Below are 12,375 nucleotides of genomic sequence, written 5' to 3' on the forward strand. Positions count from 1 at the left end.
GAGGAGTGACCTTATAGAGGTTTACAAAATTATGAGGGCCATGGATAGGATAAATAGACAAAGTCTTTTCCCTGGGGTCGGGGAGTCCAGAACTAGAGGGCATAGGTTTAGGGTGAGAGGAGAAAGATATAAAAGAGACCTAAGGGGCAACGTTTTCATGCAGAGGGTGGTATGTGTATGGAATGAGCTGCCAGAGGATGTGGTGGAGGCTGGTATAATTGCAACATTTAAGAGGCATTTGGATGGGTATATGAATAGGAAGAATTTGGAGGGATATGGGCCGGGTGCTGGCCGGTGGGACTAGATTGGGTTGGGATATCTGGTCGGCATGGACAGATTGGACCGAATGGTCTGTTTCCATGCTGTACATCTCAATGACTCTTTGACTTCTTATGATATGTATTCTGTTACTTCGACTTTCTGGTTCAGCATTTTTTATTTTAATTGCTGTTTTGTTTTGATTAAATGTGGTTACTGTTATTCCTAAAAATCCCTGGATGTTATTGAAATACAAAATAATTTCAGTGCCATTCATAGAGTACATCTGTTATTTAACTACCAAGGGATAAAGTGCAGAATAGACAATCATATTATTAGTAAGCTAAAATCCAATTTAAAGACAAAATTAAACTTATGTTTGAATTGTTTTATTGTTTCTCCTTAGAAAGAGATACTTGTATATTATATTCTTGGCAATAGCAGCATTATCTGATTATGGGTATTTTAAAATTGCAAATCACTCATTTTGTTTCCTTCGCATGCACAGTACTTCACAAATCTAACAGTTTCTGTTTTAGATGTTGTTGAATTCAGACAGAGGACTATGCCAACAGAGGCCACCAGTGTCATTGTTGACAATCTCTTGACATTGGGTCAGATATATATTTTTAAGCTTGAATTTAGAGTGATGACATTTACAAGATTATGTGCATGTGCTTTTTTTTAAATACATTTTAAAAGCTGTGGTCGAATGTGGCCATCATGGTACAGTAGCTGGAAATATATCCTGCAGGAGATTTATATGTTCGAAAAAACTTCCATGATGAGTCATAGAATCCTACAGCATGGAAACAGACCATTCAGTCCAACTCGTCCATGCTGATCAGGTTTCCCAAGCTTAACGAGCTCCATTTGCCTGTGTTTGGCCCTTTTCCCTCTAAACTTTTCCTATTCATGTACCTGTCCGAATATCTTTTAAATGTTGTGAATGTACCTGCTTCCTCTAGCAGTTCATTTCTATATCTGTACCCACCCTCTGTGTGAAAAAACAGCCCCTCAGGTCCCTTTTAAATTTTCTCCTCTCACCTTAAAATTATGGCTTCTAATTTTGAACTCCCCTACCTTAGGGAAAAGACCTTTGCTATTCACCTTATCTATGCCACTCATGATTTTATAAATCTTTATAGGATTACCACTTAATCTCCTACACTCCAGGGAAAGAGGTCCCAGTCTATCCAACGTCTCCCTCCCAAGTCAAACCCTCCAACCCAGTGACATTCTTGTCTATCTTTTCAATTTAATAATATCTTTCCTACAGTAGGATGACTAGAACTGTGCACAACACTCCAAAAGTGGTCTCACCAACATTCTGTATAGCGATGACATGACATCCCAACCCCTGTAGTCAATGCTATGATCAATGAAGGTCCGCATGTCAAATGCCTTCTTCACCTACATGTCACCTCACTTTCAAAGAACTGTCTACCTATACCCTTAGCCATCACTCCCCAGGGCCCTACCATTAACTGTGTAAGTCCTGCCCTTGTTCGTCTATATCAAAATGCAACACCTCACATTTATCTAAATTAACTTCCATCTGCTACTCCATGAGAGGTATATTCTCCAAAATGAGCTTTGGGAGAGTACCTGCAATTGGATCTGACTGCTCTAAATCAACATCAGTAGTGCAGTCTAAATCAATGAGTGGGAATCAGAAAGCTTCCTAATCACATTTTCTGCCCATTTTCTCCTGCCTTGTTTGTCTGTTATATCAAGCCTTTTGCTGAACCTCGTCACCTAAGACCTCACATTACCCAGTGGGAGGCACTGCCCAGCACCAAACTGTTTGCACTCCATTGTAGGCAATTTCAGGCCATATAGAAGTGCCTGGTCTCCAGTTATCTTGGACCCCCTTGACATTACCAGGCCCATGTGCAATGGTATTGAAAGAACTCTTGCAAAGGCACCTTCCACACCCTCAGAATGAAGCTTGGGACCTGGAACGGAAACTGTACTGGTCTGTACAGCTACCTATGGACTCACCGTGAGAGTGGAAGAGGTTCATCCTCATCTGCAAAGGACCACCAATGAATGAATTTGCCGAGGAAGGAACCAAATTTGAGAGGGCTGACTATTCCAGACATTAGAGGGCTGCAAGTCAAACATGGATAACTTTGTACATGGATAACTTTGCTGTTTTCTGCATGGATCCACTTTCAGTGCAGACCCATGAGCATCTGTGATCAGTTTGAGCTGGCCTTTGGCACCAAGGTAAATAGAGGTAAGAGTGAGGCCATGTTCTTTGGGAACTGAGCTGACTGATCCTTTATCCCTTTCACCATCAAGACAGATTACCTTAAAATGCTGGGTATTTGGTTCAGAGGAGCTGAGGTTTGCGCCAAAACCTGGGAAGAGCATATTGCCAAGGTGAATCAGAAACTGGGGAAATGGAAGCACCACTTCCTCTCCATTATGAGTAAAAACCTGATTCCGGGTGTGAGGTCCTCTCAGTGTTTAGATTAGATTAGATTAGATTAGATTACTTACAGTGTGGAAACAGGCCCTTCGGCCCAACAAGTCCACACCGACCCGCCGAAGCGCAACCCACCCATACCCCTACATTTACCCCTTTAACCTAACACTACGGGCAATTTAGCATGGCCAATTCACCTGACCCGCACATTTTTTGGATTGTGGGAGGAAACCGGAGCACCCGGAGGAAACCCACGCAGACACGGGGAGAACGTGCAAACTCCACACAGTCAGTCGCCTGAGTCGGGAATTGAACCCAGGTCTCTGGCGCTGTGAGGCAGCAGTGCTAACCACTGTGCCACCGTGCCACCCAGTGTTGTTGTATGTGGCATAGGTCTGGCCTATTCCCCGAACCTGCGCACCTTGGGTCACCCCATAGGTCTGGCCTATTCCCCGAACCTGCGCACCTTGGGTCACCCGAGCCATCTTTTATTTTATTTGGAAGTCAAAGATGAACCAGGTCTAAAGGGACACCATGTATAAAGCGCTGGTCAAAGGGGGAAAGAACATACCCAACATTGCCCGCATCCTGATGGCTACTTTTGTGTGCAGCTGCATCAAGCTATGCATAGACTCTCAGGACACAAACACCAAAGGTCATTACATACTGAGGTTCTACCTATCCCCAGTGTTATGAAGAATTGATCTGGCCTCATTGCCGTGGAACACTCTATGTAGTTAGACTGTTCCGTATCACCTGTCCATTGTACAGAAATGTTTGACTACAAGCCAATCAGGAAGTGGTCAGCACACAGCGTCCATGAGACCCTTTGGGAAAAGGAGAGCATGGATCTTGTTGGGCTGTTTTCTGAGCAGACTGTCGATGTCATTTGGTAGAATGCCTCATGGCCATAACTTTGCAACAAGCACTAAGACATTGCCTGGCTGGTGATGAGAAGGACACTACCTATGAGATCCTTCATGTACACCTAGAGTCTCTGTGCCACTGCAAGCTGCCCTTGAAGCAGCTGTGGGGAGAATGAGACTATCATACATCTCCTGCTGGAATGTGTCAGTGCAAAGGAAGTCTGGAGAATCATGCAGTGGGTTTTGGTAAAGTTCGTCCCAAATAGCTCCACGTGCTCTATGGTCTGTTCCTCGGGGTGCATACTGAGACAAATACAAACTGTGCCCAGAGGGTCAACTCGGTGAAGGATGCTCTTTGGTCTGCGTGAAAGATGCTCTTTGGTCTGCGTGAAACATGCTCTTTGGTCTGCGTGAAACATGCTGGTCTTCCAGTTGAAAGAATTGACCCCAACAAAGTGTTGCAGACTGGCAAATTCCAAGGTGCAGGACAATGTGCTGGGGAATTGACTAAAACCTGGGTTGCTGCCACTAAGATGCATTGGGAAGAAAATCACTTTCTGCCAAAGAACAATGGGGGTCCGTTCAGTTACTGGACTCTCCTGGTGCCTCAGATACATGTAGATAAGTTCCGAGTACATGACATAATTGAGAAATGCTTTTATTTGTAACTATGAAGAAAGTCAAACTTCAGTGTTTGTTTTCTTCTCTGTACTCAAAAATTGTATAGATCTGAATTGCTTTAGTAACTATGTACATGAGGATTTTCTTTCTTATGAATAAAGCATTTTTTAAAAATTAGGCATTTGGAAACTGCATTCTCTCCAAAGTTATATCGCTAGGTTGTACTGTGTTTAGTCTCTCAACCAAGGAATGGTGCATACTCAAAGGGAGTTAAATGGAGATTAAAAAACACAAATGATATAATTAACAATAATCTGCCCAAGGAAAGAAGCATGTTCCCTGATTTATTATACACAACAAATTCTGAAAAGAACTCTATTATTGTAAAATTATATTCTCTGGTTTACTTAAGGTAAATTGCCTATTTGGCTATGATGCCATCATGCTTCTATCCACATACATAAGCTGATGATTGCAACATATTGCACTGTTGATTTTATTAGACTGTATTTTTACTCATGCCAAAAATCAAAGAAATATTATTCAAGAATGATTTAACTAATGTTAAAATATTACTTGAGCTCTGTAGAGCAGGTGCTTTTCTATTTTGAAAGTTTGTTTTGGTCTAAAAAGGAAGGGGACAGCTGCAGTACCTTGATTACAAGAGAGAGACACTAAAGATAGTTGTCTTTTCTCAAATGGAAGTCATTTCAGACTCAAAACATTAATTCTGTTTCTCTCTCCACAGTTGTGCCACACCTGCTGAGTTCCTCTCATACTTTGTTTTTATTTGGCATTTTCCTCTTGTTCATTATTTGTAATTCACTTTTATTCCCTTCTAATTCTTACAGATTCATGTTCAGTTATTTGGTGGAATTTTTAAATTTACACACGAGCCAATATAAATTTTAAATAATCAAGAAGAGTTAATAACAGTCTGTAATATTTGAATAGTATTGCAAAATGACCCCAAAGTTCATAACTTGGCAAACAGATTTTCTTTTAAAAGCGATGAGTTATATCCTGAAACAAGAATTTCTTTGGTACTTCTGTATGTTTGGTGCTATCAGATCAATGGCATTAGAACTATTCTGGGAGATAGTTTTCAAATGTTTAGGATGTCTGTTGAAATAGAATAATTACTTATTAAAATTAAACTTACAATGCTTTCTAAGTTTACAAATATCTAAAGAATGATTCTTAAAAGATCCACTGAAACCCACAAAAAGACCTGCAGGTGGTCTGGAGTCAGACTGCTCTACTGTCTCCAGATTAACAATGCTCACCTACTTCACGAGCTGGAACATTCCAAAAGGTTTTGCAACTGATCAATCAGGTTTTATTCTTACTTGTCAAGGGGTCTTTTTTTTATTCTATGTCTGAAACTATAGTTACATTTGAGAATTTGTTTGACTTTTGTATCATGTAAATCAAGATGATAGCTTTACTTAAAAAAATTATAGTTGCTATTTTATTCACTATTTCAGCAATCACAAGCTCATAGTTATTCTCTACATCTTTCTGGGACAAATGTTAAGCTCTTCTCAATAATCCTTTTAATAAAAAGCCAAAAATATATAATATACAACCTCTCCGAATAGAAAACATTCATGCAAGTCTACAATAGTGAAACTTAATGTTAGCAGTTATTTTTGTTGAAAACTGAGGAGATCCATACATTTCATTTTGGGTCCAAATGTACCAATAGCCCTCGTGACAGGGCCCTCACGAAGCTGATTGACTGAATGTTTTATTTATTTGGTAATTGGGTTTTGTGGTCTTGAATGCAACTCATCCTTGTCAGCGTAAAATATATTGTTATGTTTTATAAAATTCATTCAGGGAATGTGTGCATTGCTAGCTCAGCCAGCTTTATTTGCCAGTCCCTAGTGCCCTTGAGAAGGTGATGGTGAGCTGCCTTCTTGACGAGCCATGTGGTGGAGGTAGATGCACAATTCAGTTAGGGAGGGAATTCCAGGATTTTGACTAAAAGGCACTGGATGAATGGCAATATATTTCCAAATGAGAATGGTGAGTGACTTGGAGGTGAACTTCAGGTTATGGTGTACCCATATATCTGCTGCTATTTTCCTTCTAGATGGAAGTGGTCAGTTTTGTGAATTTCTGCAGTGTATTTTGTAAATGGTACATAGTTGCTATTAATTGTTGGTGGTAGAGGGAATGAATGTTTGTGGGTGTGGTCCCAATCCAGTGAACTGCTTTTTCCAAGATGGTGTTAAGCTTCTTAAATGTTGTTAAAGTGTATTCCATTACATTCTTGACTTATGCCTTTAGGTACTGAACAGGCTTTGGGGAGTCAGGAAGTAGTATTGCTGTAGTATTCCTTGTGTCTACCTGCACTAGATCTAGTCCAATAAGTTTCTGGTCAGTGATAACCCCCAACTTGTTGGTAGTGAGGGATTCAGTGATGGTAACATCATTGAATGTCAAAGAATTGTTACTAGATTGTCTCTTATTTGGGATGGTCATTGCTGGTATTTGTTGGCATGTATGTAACTTGCCTCTTTTCAGCCCAAGTCTGGATATTGTCTAGGTGTGGCTGAATTTGGAATGGAGTGCTTCAATATTTGAAGAGTTGCAAATGCTGCTGAATAATGTGCAATCATTGGTGAACATCCCTACTTTTCACCTAATGATGGAGGGAAAGTCATTGAAATAGGTGAAAATGGTTGAACAGAGGGCAGTAGTGAGAAGCGACTAAAGAAGATTCTGGGAGAAGTCAGTTCACTCACTGCAACTGAGAAGGACAGGATGCCAAAGAACAATTAAATCCCAAACAATACGTTACTGTAGTGTTGCGCTCCCTTGATCCAAGAAAAAGACAGAGGAGTTGTGCATGGCTCAGGTCTGGCCTATCCCCCAAAACTGCTCTGTTTTAGTCACCCAAGCCATCTTCCCTTAATTTGGAAGTCCAAGATGGACCGTATCTGCATGGACTCCATGTATAAAACTTTGGATAAGGATGGGGGGAAAATCCTGATCAGTGGCACCATGACTGGCTCTGTTGTACAACATGGAGGGTCAAAGTGTGGCACGCAATTATGATACGGGACTTTATAATCAGGGGCACAGCTAAGCACTTCTGTGCCCAGGACAGATACTCCAGGATGGTGTATTGCCTTCCTGGTGCAGGATCAACCATGTCTCTGAACAAGCACAGGATATTCTGAAAGGGGAGGGTGAGCAGCAATAATGGTACTCATGACATAGGCAGGAAGACAGATGAGATCCTGCAAAGGGAATTTGGGGAGTTAGATTGAAAGTTGAAAAGCAGGAACTCTTTGGTTGTAATCTCAGGATTACAGTGAAGCTTGGAATAGCAAGATAATAGTTGAATGTGTAGCTAAAGAGTTGGTGTAAATGGGAGAGCTTCAAATATCTGGACCATTGGGATTTCTTCCAGAGTAGGAGGTTATGCAAGAAGGATGAGATGCAACTACAGTGGAGGGGCACCAATATCCTTGCAGGGAGGTTTGCTTGTGCCATTCAGGATGGTTTAAATTAATGTGCCAGGGGTTCAGAATCAGAGCAGTAGGTCAGCATGTGGAGTGATTGAGAAGAAGATAGCAGTTAAGTCAGGTAAGTCTAATAGGAAGAACAGGCAGGGCTAGGTTAAAGAATACAGTCTACTGGCACTCTGAAATGTATTTATTTCAATGCAAGGAGTGTAACAGGTAAGGCAGATGAGCTTATAGCATGGATTAGTACATGGAACCACGATGTTGTAGCCATTACAGAAATTTAGTTGAGGGAAAGATAGGACTGGCAGCTCAATGTTCCAGCTTCTAGATGCTTCAGTCATGATAAAGATGGATGTAAGAAGGGTGAGGGAGTTGCATTAATGATTAAGGAGAACATCACACCTACATTAACAAAGGACATCTTCGAAAGCTCATCCAGCGAGGCAGTATGAGTAGTTCTCAGGAATATACCTCCCAATAACCAGCAGGAGACAGAGATAAATATGTAAGCAGATCATAAAAATATGTAAAAACAACAGGGTTGTTGCAGTGGGTGATTTTAACTCCCAAGTATTAACTGAGACTCCCTTCATGCCAGGGGCTTATATAGTGCAGAATTTGTTAGGTGTACCCAGGAGGGTTTCTTGAAATAATATGTAGATGGAAGAACTGGGAAAGAGGCTGTACTAGACATTGTATTGGGGTACAAGCCTGGCCAAGAGATCAAAATTTCAGTGGAGGAGCATTTTGGGGACAGTGATAACTATTCTAAAAGTTTTAAGATCAATATGGATAAGGATAAGACCCTCAGTGAAAGTGCTAATTTGGGGGAAGGCTAATTACAACAGTATTAGGCAAGAACTGGAGCAATTGGACTGAGGGCAGCTGTTTGAGGGTAAATCTACATCTGATGTGGGAATCTTTTAAAGGTGAGTTTATCAGAATTCAGGACCAGCACATTCCTAGAAGGATGAAAGACAAGAACAACAATATTTGGGGACCCTGAATGACAGGAGATATTGAATCATAGAATCCCTAGTGTTGAAACAGGCCATTTGGCACAAGAAGTCCACACTGACCCTCCGAAGAGTATCCCACCCAGACCCATTCCCCTACCCTATTACTCTATATTTCCCATGCCTATTGCACCTAGCCAATACATCCTTGAATGCTATGGGCAATTTAGCACGGCCAATTCACCTAACCTACACATCTTTGGATAGTTGGAGGAAACAGGAGCACCTGGAGGAGACCTACACAAACAGGTAGAGAATGTGCAAATTCCACACTGGAGGCTGGAATTGAAGCTGGGTCCTTGGCACTGTGAGGCAGCAGTACTAACCACTGAGAGCCATTGTGCCGAATGTTTAGTCAAAAAGAAAAAGAAACAATAGATTATTGTAAAATTTTGAAAACTGAAATCTGACAAGGACCTTGAGGAATATAAAGGAAAAAGGAAAGAGCTTGAATGAGGAATTAGGCGGGCTAAAAGGGGCCATGAAATATTCTTGGCAAGTAGGATTAAGGAGAATCCCAAGGCATTTTATACATACATTAGGAGCAAGAGGTTAGCTAGGGAAAGGGTGGGTTCACTTGAGGACAAAGGAGGGAATTTATGCATGGAGCCAGAGAAAGTAATGAGATCCTTAATGAGTACTTTGCATCTGTATTCACCAAGGATATGTGTAACGATGCTGCTCTTTTAACAAGGTTAGGTTGTCCTTGCTTTTTTTCAGAAGCATTGTAAATGCGTAGATTCTGATGTGTCTGGTTTGGATGGGTTTTAGGCCCAATTTGATTATAGCTGATAGATACTGCCTCAGGCAAAAGGCTTTTTAGTTAAAAAAAAGTAAAATGAAAGGGGAGTGGCCAGTTCTCCCAGCTGAGCTTTTCTCTGTTTTGGTTTTAGAAGACAGGCTGTTCAGAGGTGCTGATCAATTTAAGCTGGGGAATCCAAAGATACAGCTACAGTGGAAGAAGGTTCCATGCTAAATCTCTCTGCTATCTCTCTTACCTGTAAGAACTGGTATCTGATTTTACCTTTTTGCCAAGGGGATGTTTATGGAGACTGTTGCCGGCATTTGAAACAGCATTATTAAGTTATGTTAGAGTCAATAAGATTTTTAAATAGTTAAGTTATTCTATATTGTGTTCTCTTTTGTTTGTGTTTCATTCAGTAATTTTGCAAATAAATTCTGTTTTAGAATCATGGAATCCCTACAGTTTGGAAACAGGCCTAACAAGACCACACCGACCCTCTGAAGAGTAACCAATCCAGACCCATTCCCTGAACCAAATACTCTACATTTACCCCTGACTAATGCACCCAACCCACACATCTGTGAATACCATGTGCAGTTTAGCATGGCCGATTCACCTAACTTACACATCTTTCGATTGTGGGAGGAAATTGGAGCACCCAGAGGAAACCCATCCAGATACCGGGAGAATGTGCAAACTCCACACAGACAGTCACCTGAGGCTGAAATTGTTTAAAACTAAGTGGTTGGGCCAACTGCATTACTCCTGAAATATCCATGTTACGCCTGTTTAAAACAACTAGAAAAGTTAGGGTCCAGACTAGTTTCTTGAAATGTTTTGAGGGGGTCTGGCCAGGTCCATAACACATGGATGATGGTAAGATGAGTGAGGGGTATTTTGATATTTTAGGGGAATTTGATATTAAGGTGGTGGTGGTGTTGGGTGTCTTGAAAAATGTTAAGGTAGATAAGTCCCCTGGGATCTACCTCAGGATACTGAGGAAGGCTAGGGAGGAGAGATTGTTGAGGTTTTGACAGATTTTTGTTTCCTCTTTAGCCACAGTCAAGATCCCAGAAGACTGGAAAATTGACAATGTTGTTCCTTTGTTTAAGAAGGACAACAGCAATACTCCAGGAAATTATAGACCGGTGACACTTGCACCAGTGATAGGAAAATTATTGGAGAAGATTCTTAGGGATAGGCTTTATTTGCATTTGGAAAAGAATGGACTCATTAGACAGCATAAGGAGGTCTTATCTCACATACCTGATGAGTTTTTTCAGGAAGTGACAAAGACACTTGCTGAAGGTAGGACAATGAATGCTATCTACATGGATTTTACATAAGCATCTGACAGGGTCCCTCATGGTAAACTGGTCCAAACATTTGTCATATGTTGAGTTGGCAAGTTGGATACAGAATTGGCTTGGTCATTGAGGATAGAGAGTAGTGGTGGAATGGTGTTTTCTGACTGAAGATCTGTGACCACGAAAATTAGTGCTGGGACATGTTTTTTATAAATTTGCAGATGACATGAAAGTTGGTGGAGTTGTGAATAATGAGGAATGTTGTCAGCAGGATATTGATCAGTTGTAAAGTTGGGCAGAGAAATGGCAAATGGACAAATGTGAGTTGATGCATTTTGGGAGGTCAAGTGGAGTCATAGAGTCAGAGATATACAGCACAGAAACAGATCCTTTGGTCCAAGTCGTCCATGCCGACCAGATTTGCTAGATTAATGTAGTCCCATTTGCCAGCACTTGGCTCATATCCCTCTAAACCCTTCTTATTCATATACCTATCTAGATGCCTTTTAAATGTAATTGTACCAGCCTCCACCACTTCCTCTGGCAGCTCATTCCATACAAAAGCCACCCTCTGCATCAAAATGTTGCCCCTTAGGTCCCTTTTAAATCTTTCCCCTCTCACCCTAAACCTATGTCCTCTAGTTCTGGACTCCCCCACCCTAGGGAAAAGTCCTTGTCTATTTACCATATCTATGCCTCTCATGATTTTATAAACCCCTATACAGTCACCCCTCAGTCTCCGACACACCAGGGAAAACAGCCCCAGCCTATTCAGCCTTTCCCTATAAATCAAACCCTCCAACCCTGACAACATGCATGTAAATCTTTTCTGAACCCTTGCAAGTTTCACTACTTCCTTCCTATTGATGGGAGACCAAAATTGCACACAACATTCCAAATGTGACCTAACCAATGTCCTGTACAGCTGCAACATGACCTCCGAACTCCTATACTCTATGCTCTGACCAATAAAGGAAAGCCTCCCAAATGCCTTTTCACTATCCTATCTACCTGCGACTCCACTTAAATGCAAAAGTATACAGTAAGTGGCGGGACATTTACGAGCATTTATGTGCAGAGGGATCTTGGGGAACAAGTTCATAACTCCTTGAAAGTGGCAACACAAGTGGATAAAGTGGTAAAGGAGGTAAACAGCATGCTTGTGTTATGAAGATGTGGCTGTACTGTACCTTTAAAAGAGTTGAAAGCTAGCAGTGACAGCACCGTGTTCTCAATAAGCTACAGTGTAATGGGTGCTCCACCTACTAGGGTAGCTGGTTGCCTGAAATGACAAAACAGATTTAAATTAGACCAATCAGTTTACATTATACCCTGAAAAATACCAAACTCCAGTCTAGTTTGAATTTAGTATATTGACAATCTTAAAAGCCAATGACACAATCTGATACTTTGGGGCAATAAGACCAGGGAAAATTGAACAGTTGAGAGGAGAACTGCCAAATTACCAGTGTGTAAAAAGACTGCCTGAAAAATAGCTCTCTTAAAAGTACTTTTATCGATCAGTAACCTGTTAAGCAGAATCCCTAAGAAGAAAAGAAGACACAGGAAGATCCAAATAGAAGAACGAACGCTGCCTGGTTTTGATAAGATTAGATTCCCGACAGTGTGGGGACAGGCCCTTTGGC

This window comes from Chiloscyllium plagiosum, chromosome 9 (genome assembly GCF_004010195.1).
Source record: "Chiloscyllium plagiosum isolate BGI_BamShark_2017 chromosome 9, ASM401019v2, whole genome shotgun sequence".
Lineage (NCBI taxonomy): Eukaryota > Metazoa > Chordata > Chondrichthyes > Orectolobiformes > Hemiscylliidae > Chiloscyllium > Chiloscyllium plagiosum.